Consider the following 15,406-nt stretch of genomic DNA (forward strand, 5'->3'; position numbering starts at 1 on the left):
GAGGATGTCCGAGTCTGCGCAATTCGTCGGGAAGAAGAAGTTTGTCAGCGCTTTTGTTTACTTCCGTTGTAGGCTTAGTTAGCTATCAGTATTAGCTTAGCCGAGTTAGCATGTATTTTGCTATCAAATCAAATCAAATTTATTTGTAAGGCCCGACAACACACGTTAATGTCCCCATGGGCCGTACACGTCTTCTTTAAACAAGTCAAGAAGAAACATCACAATAAGTCAAGAACAAAACAAGAACACCATAAGGTCAATTTTTTTTTAAATAAATGCAAAATAAATGCAACACTCCCAGACATACCCCACGCGAAGGTAAGGAAAAACTCACTAAAACCTAGCAATAGGAAAAAATGCACCACAGGCAATGTGGAGGAGAGAAACCTTAGAAGGGCCATTCAGATGTCGGTGATAGTAGTGTTGCAGTAAAAACAGGCGAACAGTTGGTAAGCATGCACTCATGTGTGTAGTGAAACACAGATGAGTGCATGCGATAGCAACTGAACATTTTGAAAAATTTAAGATAGAGCTGATAGCGATAGCAACTGAACATTTTGAAAGATTAGAGATAGAGCTGATAGCGGATCTATTTGAGGCACAGGGGCGGTGCAAAGAGGGTCGCGTCGTCCCGGTCTTGATCACGGGACGTTCAACACTCCGGTCATCACTCCGAGACAGCCGGAGACAGGGAGACAGGGGGCGGCGCAGAGAGGATCGCATACTCCCGGTCATCATCACGGGACGTCCAACACTCCGGTCATCACTCCGGGACAGCCACTCACAGGAAGACAGGGAGACGGGACAGGCGTTAGACAGCTTGCGTGATTGTGATGGGCGGACATAGCAATAGATACAAGTGGTAAGCAGTGATGCCACAGATTACTTGTAAAAGTAATCGGATTACTGATTACTCCTTTCAAAAGTAATCTAGTTACTTTACTGATTACTTGATTATCAGAGTAACTTAGTTACTTTGAAAGTAATTAGGTTACGAAGTCGTCGTCGTCCCCCCTGCTGCTGCCACAACATAAGAATGACAACAGGTTTTTTTTAAACGCTTTATCAAATATACATTAATCAAAATGTATTGTATTTATTATTTGTATGTCTTTTAATCTACATTTATTTTTATTTAATTACTGGACTGTCATTATTGTTATTATTATTTCTGTCATTGTCCTGTGATTTATCATTGATTATTACTGTTACTGTATTGTTTGTCTAGTTTCATGTTAAAAAAGGGAAAATAAAAAACATTTGTTAAAAAAAAAAACATTAATCAAAAGGGAAAGCAACAATCTCTCCTGACTGTTGAAACGAGTGATTTCACAAAACAAAAACGGTGAATAACACCACATGTAGGCTAAAAATGTCTATGAACATTCAATCAGTCTCTCTTGTCTTTAACCTGTAAATGAACAGCATTTGGCAAATAAGAGCTTTTGCTCTGCCACCATCATATATATGAATCAAAAGGGAAAGCAACAATATTTCTGTTTAGCAGCAACGAGTACAGAGTAAATTTTGCAGAGTAAATTTTACTCAAACTGAGTACATTTTACTCAAACTGAGTACATTTTACTCAAACTGAGTAAAATCTTACTCAGTTTGAGTAAAATGTACTCAGTTTGAGTAAAATGTACTCAGTTTGAGTAAAATGTACTAATAGGGATGTATGCTTATGTGAAAAGTGAAAATTGAAAATTGAAAGATAAAGTTATAAAAAAAAAAAGTACTAATAGGGCAGGTAGGCCTATCTATAGATCTATAGATTTCACAAAAGATAAATGGTCAATAACACCACATGTAGGCTGATATGTACCCTACCTTTGAGGCCTATCCTATTCAGATATAGTTATAATGTTCCTAGTGAAACAGGGGAGAGGGGTGAGTAAACGAGTGATTATATCTCAGTAACAGAATCTTCTCAAACCTCTTGTCAGAAAGTCTGTTCCTTCTAGGCGTGAGCACCAACCCTCCCAGACTAAAAAGATGCTCCACAGGAGCACTCGATGGGGTTGGAGTGTTATACTTCAAGAAAATGTTCTTTATGTTTGAATACCTATCCAGTATCTGAAGCTCATGCTCTGACCTTAGGTAGTCCATCACCTCCTTTTCTGCCACGTAGGTCTCCTCCTCTGGCTCGGCCTCAAAGGAGAAAAAGTCCAGCTCACCTTCGCCGGCAGATGTGTTGGGGTTGGGGACGCTGGCAGGCCTCTGTGCTCCAGCATTGTAGGAGCGACACTCTTCTGTCAGGAGCTCCTTCACTTGCTCCTTCCTACCTTCGTCTCTCAGCCACCGGAGTTTAAACTTTGGACAACTGACAGCTGCGAGAAGGGCATCTTTTTTGTCCAGCACTGGGGCAAAACGAGTCTGGATAGCCTGAGAAATATATTTTGATATTGTTATTTAGGGATGTGCGAGATTAGTTGACTAGTCTATTAAACGGTACTGCTCCTCCTATGCTATTATTATTATTATTTATTATTGTGTGCTACTGACAACCTACATACTGCAGTATGGTGTTCCATGTTCATGAATAGTGCAATGCAAAAGATGTTTAACTCAAAGGTGGAACATACCTGCACTATGGCATCTGGAAGGCCTGTCGTCTTGGAGAGGGTGTCCTTCAGAGCGAGGGTCTTCTGCATCAGCACTTCAAGTGTGGGTAGTAAAGTTCCATAAGGACAGTCACCTTGTAAAATGTCCAGTGCTACAGTCAGAGGCTTCATGGTGGTGCAGTACTCATGCAGGAACTGGTATTCTGTATCTTTGAAGCAGGTGACTCCCACCTTGGTGCACAGAGTATTCAGCTCTTTCATGGGGATTTCTACGATTCTCTTTATGGCATCGTAAAAAGAATTCCACCGAGTGGATGTAGGTACAAGGAGCTTCCTTTTATTTACTTCCTCCACTGTCTCTGAAGCAATGGTAGACCTACTTGCTTTGGTCCACAGGGCTGTGCATTTAGCCGTGCTGCTCCTATACACAGCTTTGCTCTCTGCTTTGGATAACAAGTATTTCTCCACCTCATTTGTAGAAATGATGTTGATGGTATGAGAAGCACACCTGTAGTGCGGGGGGAGAGTCACCTCCTGGCCATCACTTTCATTCTCTGCTGAGAGGATTCCAGCCACGTCTAAAAAAGTGGCATCATCAGTGGGAATAGACTCCTCCGTCTCATCATCGGATTCTGTGACAGTGACAGGCTGATAGACTTTAAATGCCTTCACGAAATTGGAACCATTATCAGTCACTGTTGCTACAACTTTATTTGTTAGTCCATATGATGCATGGATGTTTTAAATTTCTGCACCAATAATATCAAAGGTGTGTCTACCACGGATTCTCTGACATGCCAATGCTGCCTTGTTGCGCTGTAGTGTTGCTCTGCTGATCCAGTGACAGGTCACCCCCATATAACTACGGGTATTAGCATTCCAAATATCGGCTGTGGTTGATACATGGTCAACCTCGTCTAGCGCGGCCTTCAGGTTCTTCTCCATCTCCGCATATTCCGTATCCAAGTAAGAGGAGAATGCCGTTCTTCGGGGCAGCTCAGCACTAGCACTACAAGGGATCTTATCTATTATGGCACGGAAAGAGGGCGAGTCAACAGTGTTCAGAGGTAACATTTCTTCTACAACATAATCTCCCGACCATTCTCAGCTCTCGATCACTAACGGGTGTTTTTTTTATTGAAATCCAGCTTTTGCTGTTTGGCTGGTGGTGGACCTCCGACTTCGGCTTCGGGTTTTTGGTTTGGTTCAGTTTGGTCGCGCTGTGCTGTGATTCCAGATGCTTTCTTAAATTGGATGTGCTGTTTTTAGCGGTAGACAGTATTTTGCATCCTCCGCATAGGGTGCAATGCATGTGAATGTTTTTTTCACCCGGCTTAGCTGACACAAACCTGAAGTAGTGACTGAACTTCCAGTGCAAGAAAGCGTTACCAGCATCTTCCTGCGCCATTGTAGCTCACTATGTTTTGGTCAGCCTGATAATAATAACAGCCACCGCCCACCAGCATGGTACAACACGTGAGGTTGCGTGCTCAGACACGCTTTGAAAACGTGACATGTGACGTCACTCCCAATGCAAGGAAAATAGCTCCAAACGTATTTGTGACTGTCGAAAACGAAATAAAATACTGCATTCCGCCTGCATTATGATGAGATAGTAACGAAATAGTAACGCACAGCCACTTGGACAAGTAACTGCAATCAGATTACTGGCTTGTAAAGATTAACGCGTTAGATTACTATTTTCGGGAAAAATAGTTACTTAGTAACGCGTTACTGGCATCACTGGTGGTAAGCATATATGTGAATAGAATAGATATATGAAGTAAGCATATTATGTGAATAGAATAGAAGTACTTAACCCAGCAATGAAACCACGTTGACAGACCACGGACAGAAGACTGTAAGAAGCTGATCCATGGCCTCGGTGGTGCACGTAGAACAGTCACTGCAATCTTGGCCAAGACCCCGAGACATCCACCACCTTGGTCAGCACTACGAGACAAGCACTCAGAGAGATGGGGGGGGGGGGGGGGGTTGGGACAGGGGTTAGAGAGTTCCCATGTTTGTAGTAGGCGGAGATGGAGCAATAAATACATGTAGTGAGCATATGCATACATGGTGACAGTAGAATCATAGTATATAAGAAAATTGTAAAATAGAGTAATAGATAGAACTACTGCAAGCGTATGGATACAGGATGAGATACAAGACAATAGCTCAGGGCCGTATGCCCCGTGGGGTCAGGAGAAGTCACTCAGAAGGTTCAGCACTGCAGGCCAGACAGAAGATGGTATGAAGCTGTTCCATGGGACCGGTTGAGACAGAGACAGAGGTTAAAAGGTTCTCCCATGTCTGCAGAAAAGCAGACATGGGAGCAAATATACATCCTAACTAAACTAGACAGATTAATCTAAGGGTCAGTCCCCGACCAGGTGAGATCAGGGTAGGTTGAAGGAGAGAGAGAAAAGATGGGTCTTAAGCAGGGATTTAAAAGCTTCGACAGAGCAGGCGCCCCTGACGACGGCAGGTAATTTGTTCCACAGGTAGGGAGCACGGTAGACCAAGGCTCTGTGGCCGGCGGATTTCTTTTTATAGAAGCCCTGCATTTTGTGAGCGCAGAGCAGGCCCGGACTGGCCATCGGGAGCACCAAGAGTTTTCCCGGTGGCCTGGCCTGCACAGATTTTAAAAAAAAATTATATATAAAAAAAAAAAAAAAATTATTTTTAATTTTTTTTGCCAGGCCATTGTTTCTAGTTGTGGCGGCCGCGCGGCGCGATAGTTAGATAACCTAGGTGGGTGGGGAACAACCAGGATTTCACTGTCTGCGACAGAGTTGGAGAACTATCTGACTCTCTCCCTCACGCAGATTACACACACACAATGGAGCCGTGCTGCCGCTTGTGATTGGTGGAGGCGGGACCAGGCGATACAACTGATTGACAGCGGAGGCGGCGAATGGAATGGCAGACGGCACTCAGATGCAGAATAACAGACAGGCAGTGAGCCAGGTAGTGAGGGACTCGGGAGAGATACAGTAGAGCGAAAGTCAATTAACGTTGATGTCAAGATGGACAGTGGAAGAAAGAGAAAGGGTGGAGGAGAGAGGGATAAAACAAAGAAAAAGAAAGGCCCTTACAGGAGAGAGTGGTTAACTGTATTATAATAGTAAATAGAAAAATATGTTGTGCTCTTGCTTTTTTCTTTTTGAAGGTGGACAGAGTAGCATTGCTAGTGCCACAACAGTTTTATTTGAGGTCCATAACAGTACATTGTACTAAGCAATTGTTGGCTCATTAGTTTGTGATTCACATGCACTAAAATTCACCAGAATGCAGGAAATTAAGTCTTTGTAACAAAAAATGTCCTGGTGGGGGACCCCCCGCTTAAAAAGTGGCCTGATTGGGGCTATATTTCGCGCTATATCTCCTGGCGCAGAGCACGAGTGGGCGAGTATCGGGAGATGAGATCGGATAGATAGAGCGGTGCAAGCCCATTCAAAATTTTGTAGGTGAGGAGTAGCACTTTAAAGTCAGATCGGGCTTGAATAGGAAGCCAGTGTAGGGCGGACAAAACTGGTGTGATGTGATCAAATTTTCTAGTTTTAGTTAGTATCCGTGCAGCCACATTTAGCACGAGTTGAAGATTTTTGATGCTTGAATTACGTATTGGTAGGCCTGAAAAAAGTGCATTACAGTAGTCTAGACGTGATAAGACAAAAGCATGAATTAAGGTTTCAGCATCAGTCAGAGTTAAAATGGGGCGAATTTTTGCAATATTACGAAGATGGAAGAAGGCAATTTTGGTGACATTATTTATATGTGCATTAAATGAGAGGGAGGAATAAAAAATTACTCTGAGGTTTTTTATGGTGGAGCTCTGGGATACATGACAAGTATCAAAGTTGAGGGAGATGTCCTGAAACAGGCCTCTGTGGTTTGGGGGGCCAACAATTAACATCTCAGTTTTATCTGCATTAAGGAGTAGAAAGTTTTGCGACATCCACTTTTTGACGGCAAGCAGGCAAGCCTCAAGATTTTGTAATTGGGAGGAATCATTTGGCTTAATAGGTATATATAATTTGGTGTCATCAGCGTAAAAATGAAAGTTTATGCCAAATTTGCGTATGATATTGCCGAGGGGTAGCATGTAAATCGAAAATAGCAAAGGGCCCAGGACAGAGCCTTGTGGGACACTGCATTGCACTGGGAGGGTCTCAGATGTTAAATCATTATAGACCACGCAGTGTGTTCTATCAGTTAAATAAGATTTAAACCAAGCAAGTGCGTGACCGCTAATGCCAACATGATTCTAAAGCCGACCTAGAAGAATCGAATGATCAATAGTGTCAAAGGCTGCACTGAGATCAAGCAATAAGAGCACAAAAGTTAGATTTGAGTCAAGAGAGAGCAGTAAGTCATTTGTGACTTTGGTAACCGCCGTTTCAGTGGATTGTAAGGCTCTAAAGCCAGATTGAAAAGATTCATTAAGATTATTGTTTGATAGATGGTCACTAAATTGCGTTGCGACAATCCGTTCTAACACTTTGGATAGGAACGGAAGATTGGAGATGGGTCTGTAATTTTTTAAGATTAGAGGGTTGAGGTTCGGTTTTTTAAGTAGTGGTTTAATGACGGCTGATTTAAAGGCCAGGGGCACCACGCCAGTAGACAAGGAGGTGTTGAAGATATTGAGTAGGGCAGGGCCTAGAGTTGGGAAGAGTTTTTTGATGAGAGTTGCTGGAAGAGGGTCAAACAGACAGGTTGAGGGTTTAGCCCGGCCAACCAATTTAGAGAGGGCACTAAGTGAGATGTTTTCAAGGCAGCATAGTGTATGGCTGGATTCAAAGTCAGGGGGAAAGCCCATCAGAGGTTGGGAAGGACTCTGATTGTTGAGTAAGACAACAATTTCATCTCTTATGAGATACATTTTCTTAGTAAAGAATTTAATGAATTCGTTAGCCGAGAACGCATGGTTTAGGGCACTTCGTTGTTTCTGAGTAAGTTTTGCAACTGTGTCAAACAGAAACTTTGAGTAGTTTTTTTATTTTCGTTAATGAGCCTGGAAAAATATGAGGTTTGGGCAAGTTAGAGTGCCTTTTTGTAGTTACGTAAACTATCATTCCAGGCAAGGTGGAATACTTCGAGTTTGGTCGAACGCCATTTATGTTCAAGTTTGCGACATGCCTTTTTAAAGGAGCGAGTTTCCTCCGTAAACCAGGGAATTGTTTTTGCGGAGCACGTTTAATTTTAGGCTTAAGGGGAGCGACAATGTTGAGCGTGCTACGAAGGGCTGCGTTAAGTTTGTCTGTAAAGAGATCAAGGGGGCCAGAGTAAGAGAGGAAGGGAGAGAGGGTGTCTGGTAGGCAGTTAACTAGAATTGGGACAGTTGAGGCATTAATACGACGGCTCATGTAGGATTCTACACTGTCTGGGTGAGAAACCATCAAATCAATTTGAAATTTGATGAGGTAGTGGTCTGAGAAAGCAGGAACATAGGGAGAAAGGGTCAAATCTGACACAGTGAGACCGCGGGCTAGGAGTAAGTCAAGGGTGTTCCCACCACTGTGAGTGGGTTGATCAATGATTTGAATGAGACCGACAGAGTCAATGATGTTGGTAAAAGCCTTATTTAGGGGATCTAGAGTTTTGTTGGAATGAATGTTAAAATCACCAACAATTAAAATTGTATCTGAGCGCGTAACAAGCTCAGAGATGAAAGTGGAAAACTCATCTAGGAAGAGGGTGTAAGGGCCTGGGGGGCGGTAAAGGACAGCCATTACAAAGGATGCAGTGGAGGTAGGAATCAGACCGCCACACTTTCTGTTGGGGAAAGAGGGACGCAACAGGAGCACCTCAAACGAGGAAAACTTACAGTTTGCGTCGGATGTAAAGTTGTGCTTAGAGTCGTAAATTAGAGCAACTCTGCCTCCTTTCTTGGAGGTGTCTCATGTCTCAGTGAGGCCCAATAAGTCGAGACTATGGTCTGTTATCAGTTAATTTACCAAAAGAGCTTTGGTTGGCAGAGAGCGAATGTTGCTAAGGCCAACCTTCACACACTCTGTATATTTAACAGCACGATTTTCAGCCATGCGGGTAGGTTTAATCGCAATTAAGTTGGCATGGTTTATCGCACAAGGACGAGCTGGGTAAAGCGGAGCGTAACGAGATATTCTATTTTGATATTTTGATTGGATATACCGGGTTAAGGATAGAGATAGAAAGAGAGGAGTGGGGAGCCTGGTGGAGGAGGGACCCAGCATGGTTAGGAAAGGTATAGGGATTGGCAGGCTCCATCGGTTTAGCATGACTAGCAGGCTCACTACGAGCCTGTACTCTGGCATGCTTGTCGGGTGGCTGTCAGCCCGAAGCTATAATCTTGTCTATATTTCTAGATAAGAGAGAGGCGCCTTGCATGTTAGGATGCATGCCGTCCTTTCTCAGCAAGCCAGGGCGCCCCCAGAAAGAGGACCAGTTATCCACGAACCCTAAGCCCTGTTCTTTACAGTATTTGTCCAGCCATCGGTGTAGAGAAGCTGTCCTACTCATGAACTCATCATCATGCCGGTTTACAGGCAGGGGGCCAGAGAAGATTAATCAACGCCGACTATGTTAATCTTTGTTACCTCAGAGACTTTCATCCTACAGTCATTATTTCCGACGTGTATAACAATATGCTCAAATTTATCTTCAGTGGGTGCGAGATGTGCTTTATCTTTTCCCTTCACTATGCTATTCGCCAGAAATCTCAGGTTGGCTTCAATGTCGGTAGCTCTGGCTCCCCCAAAACATTTGATCTCGGCTGGCTTGCCTAGCTTAATATGCCGGGTGATGGAGTCGCCAATCAGGTAGACAGGGTTTCAGTGGAGACCGCTGCGTGCTGGGACCGGAACCCGCAACACGTGTAAAATCAGGTTGTGGAGCAAGTGTCAGGACCGAGACCGAGCGGTTACACTGCCGCCCCGTACCGGGCGCTAAGTCCATGTCCTGAGCACTATGTCTGGGACTTTCCAGACTAGAAGACCTCGCTTGAGGCTCCTTAGAAAAGCCTGAAGTGTCCAAGACGTCTAAAGCTGACTGTTTTCCTAACTTAAGTTCAAGGACATGACTCTCTAACCGAGTTAACCTTTCTAGGAGAGAGGGATAGACAGAACACGGAGACATGCTTACCCAGGTGGCGGTGGTAGACCGGGAAAAAATTAAAATAAAAAGTGCTATGGATCAACTGCTAAAGGCTACGTGTATGAAGCCAATTGAAGGTTTAGCTAAAGAGCTAAAACCAGTAGGTCGAGCTAGCCGGGTAAGCCTGGAAGCTAGCGAACTAGGATAGTATAGTTGACAAGCTAACAAGGCAAGACCAGTAAATGCAGATACAAAAGGCGGCACGGTGGTGTAGTGGTTAACACTGTCGCCTCACAGCAAGAAGGTCCAGGGTTCGATTCCCGCTTGGGGACCAGGTTTCCATGATGCCAGTTACCCAGGTGGGGTATCTCCCAGGCCTTTCTGTGTGGAGTTTGCATGTTCTCCCCGTGCTCGCAAGGGTTCCCCCCCCCCGATAAGATAAACCCAATGGAAAAACATGCACAACAACAATAGATCGCTAACGCTGTGTCGTCCTTGACGAAGACGGACAGGAGCACTTGGATTGGTCCCCTGGCGCGGCTCACGTTGACGCCTGTCTGCTCCCGGCTGCCCTTGGGGGGGAAGGACGACGGGATGGGTTAATCGCAGATACGAATCGCATGCGTGCCGAATGATGACCTCTGAGCAGGTCCTAAATTATTATTATATTATAAAATAGTGCACTCAAAAAACTGGGATTGGGGTTAATTAATATTTATTAAATAATTATTAGTAACTTATACATAATAAAAAAGACTATGTGCCGTATGCAATAAAATTGGGCTGAATTCAACGAATTTGAACAATTTATTAATTGCATTTTACACAATTTTAGTTGAATAGAATTTGCTGTGATACATTGAGTCGAATTTAATTATATTTTATCTGCAATGTCAGAGATGCAGAAAATTGATAGATTTTACTCAATAGGAGGCCTTTGGTTTTAATCACCTGGCACTTTCGCCCAACTAATGGGACTTTATTTTGATACCACGTGGATGATGCGGCCAATCACATGCAAGGATCATGCTATTGCCATTATATCCAAAGACAGCGAGTGTGGTACATGCATGCACACGGACCCAGGTGAGTAATAATTACGAGTTCATTTAATCTGTTGCCTGTTCTCAAGTGAATGCAGTACCACTATGTTTTTATTCATGTAACATGCTGCTAAAAGTAGCCTATTAAGTTTTACATTTCAGGAGAAAATGTTTTTCCGACTGTTGTAGGAGAGTGCATGCAATTCCGACTCCCCCTTCACTATCTTATCTTGGTTCGCTTATGTGGCTTGCATGCTTGATGCACTTTCTTGAAACAGGCTAGCTGGAGCTAGTTAGCATCATAGCATCAGGTTCATCACCACCGTAGAACACTTTGGCCTGCTTGCAGCTCAATGGGAGGGGGTTGTCTTCAAAACTCTAGTATATTAGTCTTTTAGCTTTGACAAATAAGTGCACAAATCTGCTGCGCTGTCTTCTCCTACATGTCTGGGCACGTTCTGCCAGATCTGATCAAACTACGGCAAGTCAGAGCGTCAGACAGGACTTGATACGTCACATGAGATAAAATGAAATATAAAAATAAACATGCGCCCTCTATAGGCGACAGCTGCATTTACACTCCCACCAATCACATAACGTGTGATTTTCAACATAACCATTTACAACATCAGGAACCCTTTAAACATTGGGAACCCTTTAAACAAACCAAATACATCAAAACTAAAAAAAAGTTTCAATGAGCCTTTACTCTGCTTCCAGTAATAGTACCGGTTTGTGTATGGCTCTCTCTAAATAATGTCGCTGAGATATGCGTGCGCCTTTGTTGTCTAGTGTTGTGTCACTGACTAACAGCTTAACTCTTCTGACCCTATTGTCAGCAGCTAACTTCCACTGATTTCTTGGCAAGTTCTCATCTTGCTGGTATTTTTCCTGTCCTTGGTCCATTTTCTTCTGTGTTGCAGATTAAGCAGGTACTCCTTTCTCCACCTAGTCCAGAACTCATTTGACAGGAACTGAACTCTCTTCCATCTTTTCTGAAGATAGAGGTCTTCTTTCACAAACTCTCCTGGTTTTGTATTCTCTCCTTGTTGATGAGAATGTCTCTCTCCTTGTTGATGAGGTCTCTCTCCTTGTTGAGAAGGGCTCTCTCCTTATTGAGAAGGGCTCTCTCCTTGTTGAGAAGGGTTCTCTCCTTGTTGAGAAGGTCTCTATCCTTGTTGAGAAGGGCTCTCTCCTTGTTGAGAAGGGCTCTTTCCTTGTTGAGGTCTCTCTCCTTGTTGAGAAGGTATCTCTCCTTGTTGAGAAGGGCTCTCTCCTTGTTGAGAAGGTGATAAGTGCCCACGCTAGGTCTTAGGTCAGATCGATAACTTCATAACTCATTGGTCTGCTCATCTTGACATCAAGCAGCGTCCTGCGAAGTGGTTGACATGCAGAACCCAATGAGTCTACAAAATGTTGTTGTTACTCCTGACCGACAAGAGATAGCGAATGCACCGTTCCGACCCCCCCAGTCATCGACCTTAGGTCGAGTGATTGAAGTTGCGGAATCTTTTATTTTATTTGCACTGGGAAGGACACTCTTTATTTAGATGAGGTCCATTTCCCTTATCCGTCACACGTATTATCACTGTAGCCTTACTTGATAATCCCATTATACAGAACCCACTTCTACATCCATACATATACAGTTCTTTCTCTAGGTTTCTGTGTGGATAAAAGCCCACTCCTAGGGTTTTACATCATAAATCAGGAACATTACGGGACCGTGTTGTTGCCGACTGGTTAAAGACACACTTCTAAAGTTTTTACATCATAAATCATGAACATCACGAAGCCGTGCTCCCTCATGGTTAAACAATGGGTAAAGTTACAATGCAAAAACATTTCAATGCTTACCCGTCCGTCTTTCAGTTAGAAGAATGGATACAAAAAGGTGTGTTCCAAAAAAGGGTTTTATTTTTTAAAAGTACAAGATTACATTAAAGGCACAGTTTCATGGTTATAAGTACAAAGGTTTCTGCTTACAATATATCAGAACACAGTCATCTCCATAAAATCTCTCAAATCTCGCTTCTCGAAGGAGGAACAGTCGTTTTTATATTGATCCGGCATCATATTTCTATTGGTCTAAAAACAGTGATGTCACAGGGATGTCATTTCACTAGCCAACCAACGTACAATACGTAGTAAGGATGGACTCCTCCCCTTCTAGTCGTTAACAGATTACCTTCTTCTGGGAAAAACCCCATTACCTCATTTGAACATGAATGCATGTCTGTTCTGCTTCCTTACTGTAAGGGTTAACTTCCTTGCTTCCCTCCTTCCTCTGTGGGCCTCTTTCGTTCTGAGACGAGGACGAGGCAGACTGCCGTAATATATCTTACATAGCCCAACACATACATATACAGATATATACAGGTACAATAGGTTACAGGTACAATACAGTACTCAGTGTACTATATTACATTAGTTTATATTACAGTAAACATTACAGTTTACATTATAGTCTGCTCTCCTCTCCTTCCTCTTCTGCGGCCTCTCCTGCTGCCTCTCAGGGTCACATTCTTTATGGTTAACTCCCTACTGCAGGCTTGCTCTTACAGACACCTCTATGCAGACCAGGCAATTCATTCTTAAGCAGAAACATATGATTTGCCGATAAAGCATATAATCAATATAGCATTATACATATCTATACCTTTATACCTACAGTATATATGTTTCCATAATTATTACATGTGAAAAATAGGTTAGATTCACATAATCACTGTCTTCCAACCAGAGTTTAGTTTTAAAGTGTATAAAGAATATACAGGTCATATACATAGCTCCAATCATATAAAATAAACATAAGAATATTATACAAAGTGTCACTCATTTACACATAACGTGTTTATTCTCAATTCCTTTCTGACGGGGCATTACCAGCCAGAATACATATCACATCTAGACACCTATAGTAACATATGCCTAGATTTATAACAAATATATACAATAAACCTATTGTATTGATTCCATTGACTCCACTCTCCAAGATCACGCAAGATATTGTAGTGTACACAAGTTACGGTTCCAGAGTCCACAGTCCATAGTTCTCACAGTTTTTCACAAGTGGGAGGAAGAATCTACAGACATTCCTCATACTCATACATAAGAACAGGATGTCATACTAACCAGTGTCACTTAGTTGGCTGTGACACTTTACACCCCCTCTGTCATCCTGGTCGGTCATTTTCCATTGTCTTAATAGCGTCTGTACTGGGGGACGAGATGGCGATTGCGGGGTCACGTGGCCGTGACTCTCCACACCCCCTCTGTCATCTTGGTACCTCGGTACCCTGGTAGCCGGCGGGAAGACTTGCATCTGTTGTTCCCTGGCTGGACGGCTCGATAGGATAGGGGTCACGTTGTTGCTTGGTATCCGGCGGGAAGACTTGCATCTGTTCCCGGCCAACGCACCTGAAGACGACACCTGGTGGTCATCGTGTGGTCATCTTGGTCATCTTGGTCATCTTGGGGTCACCCCCTCTGACCTCTTGGATCTCTCCCATAGTTTGAGGTAGGTTGAATTGTTACTTCTCGGGCGACCCCCACGGGTCCCCGAGAATTGTAGCAGCAGTCCTCTATTGAAGTGTGGTTGGCCTGGTCGTGTGACCCTGTCCGTGGGCCTCGCAGGACATCACAGATACAGTCCACAGAGGACTCATTTCTTTTCTCTCTTTCAGGTCCATTCAGGGCTCTCGTCGCCCTGTAACCTGGGTCCAGGCCGATGTCTCTCTGTCCGGTCTAGGAGGTCTGGGAGGTCTAGGAGGTCTGGGAGGTCTGGGAGGTCTAGATGAGGACCTTGAGGATGCTCTGGAGCTTGACCTATCCCGGTCTTCCTCCATTTCCGAGTTCTGACCTGAGTCAGTATATTCCTTCTTGCCATTCGCTGCGTCGTCCACTGACTCCGGGGGACCTCCCCCCCCCCCGTCTAAGAATGCTCCTGGCCCGAAATAGGGCAGGTTCTGATCCTTCCGGTCCGAACTGTACTGTCGGTCTCCTTGGTGTATCCTAAGGAGGGAGGTCGGTTCATTCCAGGATCGCAACATATTCACTTTGATCATCTGATCCTTCATAGAGCGTACAGCTCTCTCTGCCACCCCGTTCGTATTGGGCTGGTAGGGTACAGAGTATTGGGCCGTTACACCCGCTTCCTCCAGTAGTTTCAGTCCTGCTCTCAGATACTGCTATTCGTCTCGATGGCACTGGTTCAGGTTGTCCCCCCCTTACCAGCGCACATTGTTCACAGGCCTTTCGGACTGTTGTTTCCGTCCACTTCCTTCTTACACAGGGGGTCTACCCTGTGTTGTGCTTGTCTCGGTCCAGACTGGGTAGTTAGTTACTGTTATGTCTGGTGTCAGCTCTGGCTAGTTAGCCTGCTGTAGACTCGGGCTAGGTAGCCTCTTGTAGACTCAGCTCCTGCCGATAACACCAGCCCGTATGATTACGCTGGTTCCACTTCCGTCACAGTAGCAGGACTTATGCAGGACTTATTCTGAATTTAAGTAAACATTAGGTTACTTCTAGTTCAGGTGACCTGTTTACCTGTACATTACGTTACCCTTTGGTCGTGAGTAAACGCTACTGTAATCACAAAAATAGAGCTTTCTATTGAAGTGTGATATTCCCGAGTAGAGCTTTCTACTCGAGTATGACTTTAAGCCTTTTATTTTAGGTTTCTAGTCGCGTGTAGAGCTTTCTACTGTAGAGCTTTCT

The sequence above is a fragment of the Notolepis coatsorum genome (genome assembly GCF_963971535.1).
Source record: "Notolepis coatsorum genome assembly, chromosome: 20".
NCBI lineage: Eukaryota > Metazoa > Chordata > Actinopteri > Aulopiformes > Paralepididae > Notolepis > Notolepis coatsorum.